Source organism: Salmo salar, chromosome 19 (genome assembly GCF_965601325.2).
Source record: "Salmo salar chromosome 19, fSalSal1, whole genome shotgun sequence".
NCBI lineage: Eukaryota > Metazoa > Chordata > Actinopteri > Salmoniformes > Salmonidae > Salmo > Salmo salar.
Genome location: NC_138309.1, coordinates 41,808,662 through 41,815,000, shown reverse-complemented (window position 1 = coordinate 41,815,000; position 6,339 = coordinate 41,808,662). Strand labels below are relative to the sequence as shown.

The 6,339-nt window shown below is 42.6% G+C and overlaps 1 protein-coding gene across 2 annotated transcripts in view; it reads right to left on the bottom strand.

The window, feature by feature from the left end:
- LOC106578757 (zinc finger MIZ domain-containing protein 1) overlaps positions 1-5,676 on the bottom strand; it is a 396,722-nt gene extending 391,046 nt beyond the window's left edge. For both annotated transcript variants that reach the window (XM_045702291.2, XM_045702290.2), the window contains exon 1: positions 5,494-5,676. The gene's annotated coding sequence lies outside the window, so the exon portion shown is untranslated. The remainder of the gene's footprint in view (positions 1-5,493) is intronic.
- Between the last annotated feature and the right edge of the window lie 663 nt (positions 5,677-6,339).

The window sequence follows — 6,339 nt, the reverse complement described above, 5'->3', positions numbered from 1 at the left end:
AAATAAAACACAATCCTCAGGAATCGACACACAATAATTACAAAGCAAAAACAGATTTTGAGATAATTTTTTTTACAAATATATTAAAAATAAAAAACCAAAATACCTTTTTTTTTTTTCTTTTTACATACAGTGGCAAGAAGAAGTATGTGAACCTTTGGAATTACCTGGATTTCTGAATAAATTGGTCATAAAATTTGATCTGATCTTCATCTAGGTCACAACAATAGACAAACACAGTCTGCTTAAAATAATAACACACTAACAATTATACTTTTTCATGTCTTTATTGAACACACCCTGTAAACATTCACAGTGTAGGGTGGGAAAGAATGTGAACCCTTGGATTTAATAACTGGTTGACCCTCCTTTGGCAGCAATAACCTCAACCAAACGTTTTCTGTAGTTGAGGATCAGACCTGCACAACGGTCAGGAGGAATTTTGGACCAGTCCTCTTTACAAAACTGTTTCAGTTCAGCAATATTCTTGGGAATAATTTGCCAGAAGCTCTGTGGAACATCCAGGTGCTCTTTTGCGAACTTCAGACATGCAGCAATATTTTTTGGGACAGCAGTGCCTTCTTCCATGGTGTCCTCCCTTGAACACCATTCTTGTTTAGTGTTTTACGTATCGTAGACTTGTGAACAGAGATGTTAGCATGTTCCAGAGATTTCTGTAAGTCTTTAGCTGACACTCTATGATTCTTCTTAACTTCGTTGAGCATTCTGCGCTGTGCTCTTGCAGTCATCTTTGTAGGATGGCCACTCCTAGGGAGAGTAGCAGCAGTGCTGAACTTTCTCCATTTATAGACAATTTGTCTTACCATGGACTGATGAACATCAATGCTTTTAGAGATACTTTTGTAACCCTTTCCAGCTTTATGCAAGTCAACAATTCATAATCTTAGGTCTTCTGAGATCTCTTTTGTTTGAGGCATGGTTCTCATCAGGTTTTGCTTCTTGTGAATAAAAACTCAAATTTTGTGAGTGTTTTTTATAGGGCAAGGCAGCTCTAACCAACATCTCCAATCTCGTCTCATTGATTGGACTCCAATTAGCTGTTGGAGAAGTCCTTAGCCTAGGGGTTCACATACCTTTTCTTGCCACTAAGTATTCAGACCCTTTGCTATGAGACTCAAAATTGAAATCAGATGCATGCTGGTTCCATTGATCATCCTTGAGATGTTTCTACAACTTGGAGTCCACCTGTGGTAAAAATCAATTGATTGGACATGATTTGGAAAGGCACACACCTGTCTATATAAAGGTCCCACAGTTGACAGTGCATGTCAGAGCAAAAACCAAGACATGAGGTCGAAGGAATTGTCCATAGAGATAGGATTGTGTCGAGGCACAGATAAGGGGAAGGGTCCGAAAAAATGTCTGCAGCATTGAAGGTCCCCAAGAACACAGTGGCCTCCATCATTCTTAAATGGAAGAAGTTTGGAACCACTCTTCCAAGAGCTGGCCACCCGGCCAAACTGAGCAATCGGGGAGAAGGGCCTTGGTCAGGGAGGTGACCAAGAACCCGATGGTCACTGACAGAGCTCTTGAGTTCCTCTGTGGAGATGGGAGAAAGTTCCAGAAGGGCAGCCATCTCTGCAGCACTCCACCAATCAGGCCTTTATGGTAGAGTGGCCAGATGGAAGTCACTCAGTTAAAGGCAGATGACAGCCCTCTTGGAGTTTGCCTAAAGGCACCTGAAGACTCTCAGACCATGAGAAACAAGATTCTCTGGTCTGACGAAACCAAGATTGAACTCTTTGGCCTGAATGCCAAGCGCCACATCTGGAGGAAAGCTGGCACCATCCCTACGGTGAAGCATGGTGGTGGTAGCATCATGCTTTGGGGATGTTTTTCAGCAGCATGGACTGGGAGAGTAATCTGGATTGAGGCAAAGATGAACAGAGCAAAGTACAGAGAGACCCTTGAAGAAAACCTGCTCCAGAGCGCTCAGGAACTCAGCCTGGGGCGAAGGTTCACCTTCCAACAGGACAACAACCCTAAGTACATAGCCAAGACAACACAGGAGTGGCTTCGGGAGAAGTCTCTGAATGTCCTTGAGTGGCCCAGCCAGAGCCCGGACATGAACCCAATCAAACATCTCTGGAGAGACCTGAAAATAGCTGTGCAGCAACGCTTCCCATTCAACCTGACAGAGCTTAAGAGGATCTGCAGAGAAGAATGGGAGAAACTCCCCAAATACAGGTGTGCCAAGCTTGTAGCGTCATACCCAAGAAGACTCTGTTGTAATCGCTGCCAAAGGTGCTTCAACAAAGAACTGAGCAAAGGGTCTGAATAACACTCCTACAAGTGAGAGCAACCCAAATCTTGTTTTTTTTTACCCCGGTTTTTAAACAAGTAATTGACCAATGTTGGTTCGATTGGTATCTTTATCCTGAAAATACATGATCAAAGTGATTTAATAGTTGGTATTCAGCAGTCATTAAATTATGCCTTATTTACTTGAAATAACTACTAAAATAGTGATTTTTGTCAGACAGCAGCTCTATAGAGATGAGATGATGACTTGGAATTAAATAATAAAGACATCAAAAAGGCCTGAAACAAACGTAATATACACAACTGAAATATTTTAATAAAGTAATGTGAGTAAATAATGGTTAAAATGTGATGAGCAGTAATGGACAGTCACTACCATCATGGGACTTTTATTACACGGTGGGTGGTGTGGTGTTGGTGTGGTGGTGTTATGGTATGGTGTGTGGTAGTGTTGGTGGAAGGACTGCCTTTCTTAACTCTATTCCTTGAACTGCATTGTTGGTTAAGGGCTAAGGGCTTGTAGCTAAGCATTTTTACAGTAAGGTCTACACCTGTTGTATTCGGCACATGTGACAATAAAATTTGATTTGATTTTAAAAGTGAAAAAGTCGAGCTGTGTTATCCATCCAATCAGCTAAAACACCACAGCAAACTGAAGAGCCTTCCTTATCCCTTTACTATGTAGCTAACACCTTTCCCTTGGTTGGTAGAGGAGGCTACAGCTAACACCTTTCCCTTGGTTGGTATGAGAGGCTACAGCTAACACCTTTCCCTTGGTTGGTAGAGGAGGCGACAGCTAACACCTTTCCCTTGGTTGGTAGAGGAGGCGACAGCTAACACCTTTCCCTTGGTTGGTAGAGGAGGCTACAGCTAACACCTTTCCCTTGGTTGGTAGAGGAGGCTACAGCTAACACCTTTCCCTTGGTTGGTAGAGGAGGCTACAGCTAACACCTTTCCCTTGGTTGGTAGAGGAGGCTACAGCTAACACCTTTCCCTTGGTTGGTAGAGGAGGCTACAGCTAACACCTTTCCCTTGGTTGGTAGAGGAGGCTACAGCTAACACCTTTCCCTTGGTTGGTAGAGGAGGCTACAGCTAACACCTTTCCCTTGGTTGGTATGAGAGGCTACAGCTGAGGTCAGCATGGTAGAGTCTGTGTGTATGTGTGTCTGCCCTATGATAATACACAGGCTCAACTTGGGGGCCCCCTGAGAGGTTGCGGAGGGGAAGGATGGAGGGGGAGAGAGGGAGAAGGAGGAGGGGAGGAGAAGCTCTCCAGTCCTTGAGATTGAAGGATTCTATTGGAATCCAGACTCTGATCAAGCAACATGTCACCTAACAGACAAATGGTCAGAGAGACAGGGCTGCTACCTTAAATCAATGCTTCTTTACAGGTTCCATCGAATGCCTCGCTTTGATCCTTGACCCTTTGGGATGTCACTCATATCCCATCCTAATTTTTACAAAAGAGTAAACTTGAAAGACGATGATGAACCAATAACCAATTACTGCCACAAGTAATGAAGGTCATATTTAATAGTTTGAATCTACAAGCCAAGTTTCAAATGCTGAATCACTGCTACACGTGGACAGGACCAATTCCACTCAGACACACACTGCTGTTCTGATGGGGTAGAGAGAGAGAGAGAGAGAGGTAGAGAGAGAGAGAGAGAGGTAGAGAGCAGGAGAGAGAGAGAGCAGTAGAGAGAGAGAGAGAGAGAGAGAGAGAGCGAGAGCAGTAGAGAGAGAGAGCAGTAGAGGGAGAGAGAGCAGTAGAGGGAGAGAGGTTGACTTTTAGTCAGGTCACCTATTGAAAACATGAAAACCCATCTTGGACCTCTCTCTCAGCACATAAAGACTAGAAACATGTGTTTCTCTCCCTGTTCTTTATTTATAAAATCACAATAGTCGAGAAGTAGACACTCCCAAAACATACTTTACAGCCAAAGTAGACAAATATAGTGGCATGCAACAATTGGGAGATTTATCTGAATATAATTTTTTTTTTTCAATTATAACAATAGTCTACTTTTTAAGTGGCTCTCAAGAGAGAGAGGGGAGAGAGAAAGAAAGAGAGAAAGTGAGAGAGAAAGTGAGAGAGAGAGACAGAAAGAGAGAAAGGGAGAGAGACAGGAGACAGAAAGAGAGAGAAAGGGAGAGAGAGAGACAGAAAGAGAGACAGAAAGAGAGAGAGAAAGAGAGAGAGACAGAAAGAGAGAGAGAAAGGGAGAGAGGGAGAGAGACAGAAAGAGAGAGAGAAAGGGAGAGGGAGTCTATCTCTGACAGTGATTAGAAAGCAGAACAGCTAGGGTGGTGTGCTCCTGGCTTCTATTTCCCCCGCTTGGCGGTTCTTCCTAGACAGATGTACAGGCAGCTATGAAAGGAAAGCTAGTTCTGTGTGAGAGAGGCCCACCTTCAGTCCCTTCTGGATTCAGATCCAGACACACCGCCAGAATTCAGGGAGTAAATGAGTTCAACCCACTACAACAGTAATAACAGTGGGTTAACACCAACAAAACAACCCCTATCAGGCGTGTAACTTCTGCACACACAAGTAGTAGGCTAATGATAAACGTATTACAAAATAATATAGGCTAACCTTAGCCTATAACCTACATGGGATCATTAGGAATTATGACGCATATTTATTATGAATAAACAGCAGGTTAAGTAAATCACATTGTATGATATATTGCAATGGTTGTTAATAATGTAACGCTGTTTTTATTAATGGAATTTTGACAGATGACAAAGAAAGATTGTTGCACTGCCATGTGTCTCGCTCTACACCAATGTAATCTCCTAAAAGTGACCACCAAGACACGACCCACATATCTAAACCCGCACACACACACACACACACACACACACCGCGCACGCTGTTGGACTGATCCGAGTCTTGATCCACCAAAAAAATCTACGAAACAACACATCCGCCGCCGTCAATACCAGGCTACGGCATCTCGGCTACAACGGAGGAAATGCACAACCTGCCGACTACCCTACAAAATACGTCTCTATCTCCAGCGACGTCGCAGCATTGATTACACGACAAGCGCCCTAAATGTCGCTTCAAGTGGTCACTCCATTGTCGGGGAAACAATCCCAGCGAACCAACTGGTAGAAAGAATCACAAAACCCTCCCGAGCGAGATGTGTTCAACGCGACAGACACAGGCTGCAACCAACAGAACAATCACGTAACTTAACTTACCAGATTTAAAGCGAGTTGCGAAACGACTCGGAGAAAGTCCTCTTTAGTACATTTCAGGATCTTGTTTTTTTCTTCTTTTTTTTTTTTGGAAATGATCTTCCTCTAGTCACACTACCACTGAGAATGACTGGGGCTCAACGTCAGTAGGTGAATCAACTAAGATAGAGAGAGCGCAGTAAGTTGAAGTGTCAAATTACATTGGCCATTCTATTCCCAAAGGGCCATGCTTGGTGGTTAGGAACAAAATGTGTAGCGGATTTACAGTGAGGAGCCGTAACATGTACAGGAAGACACTGGAATGGACTGAGCTTGTCGCCTGGAAGAATTTGACATCTGTTACGCTATAAACACGGTGTTATTTCATTATATAACGGGATAATTAAACGTAGACGTATTTAATGATAATAATAATGTATTATTTTTAGGAATAGGTCATTGTTTTTGTGAAAAATTGGTAATAAACACAAATATATACATAACATGGATGCATATACAGTAAATATCAACTATCTACTCTGTGTCACAAAAAAATACGTTCACCACCTTTTAAAACACCTTGTGTTATCAATCTACCAAATGGGATATTTTTACATATTATTATTATTATTATTATTCACATTAATATTACTATGATTACTATCATTATTATTATTATTACTCTCCAGTGCTCCGTCATTCGAGTTAAAGCCATGTTCCGTGTTTTCCTGGTTGCAGTCTCTGATGGAAAGGTCTGATTAACAAAGGGGTTTTCTATTTTGGCCAAAAGACCGTCCTCTCTCCTCCTCGCTCCTCCGTGAACCGGAAACCGATAAAGTGGTCGGAGGGTGTGTGTCAATTTGTTAGTCG